General features: G+C 46.6%; 1 pseudogene; it reads right to left on the bottom strand.

The window, feature by feature from the left end:
• Window positions 1-277: 277 nt before the first annotated feature.
• LOC136329779 (urotensin-2 receptor-like) lies at window positions 278-1,402 on the bottom strand (annotated as a pseudogene).
• Between the last annotated feature and the right edge of the window lie 2,325 nt (window positions 1,403-3,727).

Here is a 3,727-nt window from a genome sequence, read left to right as displayed (position 1 = left end):
GTGTCTCTGCTGGGACTGCAGGCTTCAACTGGCTATGGTGGACCCAGACGGGTATGCCTTCTACCTTGTCAGCAATGGAAGTGGTCAGAATCACAGTATGTGGACCCGCCATTTGGGAGTCAGTCCTTGGGTGATGTACTTCTTTATTCAGACTGAGTCCCCAGGCTGGAAAGGATGTACCGGATCTTCTGGGAATGTTGGAAGTGCCTCTCGGACAGTCTTTTGAACAGCCTTCTGAGTAATCTGCAGACCCCATAAGCATTGGAGGCTGGGACACTCAAGGACAGACCCCCCCAGGGGCCTCCAGGGACAAGGTGAAGTGCTCAGTGACCTGCTGGCTGCTGGAGGACAGCAAGCTGCAAAAGGCATTCTGGGAGTGGGTAGGGCACTGCCAGAAGTCTTGGGTGCCCATGGGCCCACTGGCACTCCTGCTGTGGGGTGAGTGCTGGTGGAAGTCACAGTAGTTCTTGGTAAGCAGTGTATAGAGAAAGGGGTTGATGCAACTGTTGCTGTAGGTGAGGCCAGTGGTCAGGTAGTTGACGGTGCGTGAGCCATGGTGTGTGAGTGGCTAGGCACCAATGTACTGGGCCAGGAGCTGCTATATCCAGAAGGGCATGAAGCATGCCTAGAAGAGCAGCACAATGCCCAGGATGAGGTGCAGCACTCTGGGGTTGGGCCGCCGCTGCGTCTGTGGGAAGGAGGCCTGCTGCGACAGTCATGTAGAGCAGCTCAATGACCACGCCAGGCCCCACAATGCTGGTCCCAAAGAGCAGTGTCAGGTAGGCACGGTAGGTGCTCTGGCCCCAGGCCGGCAGGCAGAGGCTCTTGTGTTCCCTGTGGACCAGCCGAATAGCCAGCATCATGGGCAGCACCAGCAGTCACGTGCCACGCACCAGGGCCTTGCGGTAGCCCTTGGAGCACTATACCAGCACTGCAGCAGCCTCAGCACTGCAGCATAACACTCACTGCTCATGACAGTCAGGGTGAAGATGCTGGCATGCATGGTCAGGAAGTCCAAGCTAAAGAGGGCACAGCAACCCACGTCTCCAAAGTGCCACTCCTTGGTGATATAGGTAGTAACAATGAATGGGATGCTGGGCAGATAGAGCAGGTTGTCCAGCACCAGGCTGACAACATAGACATACATGGAAACCGAGGTTTGCAGGAAGTGGCACACGACTACCAGCGTGTACACGTTGCTTGCCACACTCACCACGCCCATGATCAAGAGCACTGCTCTGATGGCACCCATGGCCGCCAGGTCCTCCAGGGGGCTGGGTTCCGTCAGACTGGCCCACGAGCTATTGAGGGATGCATTGGGGCATCTGGATGGTTTGGGCACAGAGCTGCCTGTCATATCTAGCACAGGGGACCTGCTTGCAGGCTCTGGGCTCAGAGCCATCTCTGCTGCCTCACTCTGGACTTGAAGCTGGGGTGTGCTGCGACAGGGACATCTGTGGGTGACATGTTTGTCCTTGGTCACCATGCAGCAGGTCGAGCTCCCGTGACCATAGTTCTGCAAAAGCTTTGTCTTACTCTGTAGTGAGCAAACAAAAGAGGGCTGAGCTCTGTATGACTGGGTCCTGGTCGTCACTGCCGCCCACCCAGGTGCTGTTTAAAAATGTGCCAAGGCCGGCCTGACCAGGTGGTGGCGCAGTGAATAGAGTGTCAGACTGGGATGCAGAGGACCCGGGTTCGAGACCCCAAGGTCACCAGCTTGAATGCGGGCTTATCTGGTTTGAGGAAAAAGCCCACCAGCTTGAACCCAAGGTCGCTGGCTCCAGCAAGGGGTTACTCGGTCTGCTGAAGGCCCACAGTCAAGGCACATATGAGAAAGCAATCAATGAACAACTAAGGTGTTGCATCGAGCAATGAAAAACTAATGAGTGATGCTTCTCATCTCTCTCCGTTCCTGTCTGTCTGTCCCTGTCTATTCCTCTCTCTGACTCACTCTCTCTGTCTCTGTAAAAAATAAATAAATAAATTAAAAATGTGCCGAGGCCCCACACCCGCGCCTGAGCCAGATATTAATAACCCAGGAAGCAGGTGCCAGGAAAGGGGGCACTGAGGGGTGCACCAGGAGAAGCTTGCACCGGATGGAAGGAAGGGAAGACAGGATGGAAGGGAAGACAGTGCTGTCGTCTTTTGAGGGGCTAGAGGGGGTGTACCTCGCCCTAAGGAGGGCCTTTTCACCGGTTTTTAAAAACAAATTTGGTTAAAGTTTCCTGTACAATTTGATTCATGCATTCTACCTGCCCTGAACTTTGGGGCCTGTAGGCACAATGTAATTTCCAATTAATTTCCAATTAATATTGAATGCCTTTTCCACTAGCTGTGAGATCTTGGATACAAAAGCAGGCCCATCATTAGAATGGGCAAACTAAATCTGGAAAGAGTTTCATATAGCATTTCTTAACTAGTTATTGTGGTCTCATTTCTAGTAGGAAAAGCTTCTACCTAATTGTCAATTACTTTAGTAAAATCTATTTCTAAATGTTCACCTCAGAAAGTTCCTTTCTTCGTTTTGTTTTGTTTTGTTTTTTTCTAATTTCTTTACTTTGCTTAGTATTTATTTGGGCACAGACTAAACGCTCGGACATTATGCCTTCTGCAATAGATTCTAAGTCTGGCTTTTTAAATTATTTCTTATTCTTAATTATCTCTTTTCTGCTGGTAAAATCTTTTTCTAATTGGTTGTGAATAAACCTTTGGCAACAAGGGTTCTAGTAAAGTCACTAAAATTTCCTAAAAACCCCACTGGTTTTAGGGCTACCTTATTGGTAGTATCATCAGCTGCTTGGTTCTTCTTGAATTTCTAGGGAGTCCCCCTCTTTTGGTGCCCTGGACAGTGGATGAAGGCCACTATTTCAGGGAGCAGGCTCCTGCATTGTTGGGGTGAAGGTTTGAGCCTCATCTTTGTTAGTTCTTAAGCCTTCTCCTGATGGTCCCTCTTCAACTGTGCCTGTCTTAGGTTGTTCCTGTCTTCAGGTATCTTACCTGTCTTTGGCCAACCAGTGTTTCCCAACCTTTTTTGTGCCATACCCCACCTTAACCTTTCTAAAATTTTTATGTCCCCCCCTATGTAACATACATAATTTTTAACATTAAAAAATTAATTTGTTCACTTAATAAACATAAATGATAGGTTCTAGGAAGAAATCACTATGAAATTGTTAACAAAACACAGTAAGTAAAATTTCAAAACATGTAATGAAAAACAGAAATTTAAATTCCAAATAATTTTAATACAGATTTTTCTATATTAATTTATTATTTTAATTTAGTGTGATCCTTGCACTTGATGCTTGCTGCACAGAGATTTTATATTAGGTTCCAATTTGGTTAGCTTTAGTCTCAAGTCTCCATGTTGTGTTATATCCAGCCAATTTCTTTTTTTTACTAGTAAATCATTTACAGCACTAAATCCACATTCAGCTAAAAATGAAGATGGAAATGGTAGCAATAGTTTTCTTGCACATTTGGTTGAATTTGGCTATTTGATTTCTGTTTCCTCACAAAGCCATGCCATCGCTCCTTTGATATTAAATAAAGCTTTAACTGACTCATCATTTTGCAATTCTGCGAGTTCTTCTTGATACTGCATATTTGATATATCAGACAAATCCACGAACATTGGCTGCATCATCCATGTTGGGAAATCAATTTGTTTTAAATCAGAAAATCTTTCTTTTAAATCAGCCGATAGAATATTCAAATGATTGACAAA

This window comes from Saccopteryx bilineata, chromosome 3 (genome assembly GCF_036850765.1).
Source record: "Saccopteryx bilineata isolate mSacBil1 chromosome 3, mSacBil1_pri_phased_curated, whole genome shotgun sequence".
In the NCBI taxonomy this organism is placed as follows: Eukaryota; Metazoa; Chordata; class Mammalia; order Chiroptera; family Emballonuridae; genus Saccopteryx; species Saccopteryx bilineata.
This window is presented reverse-complemented; position numbering and strand designations above follow the sequence as displayed.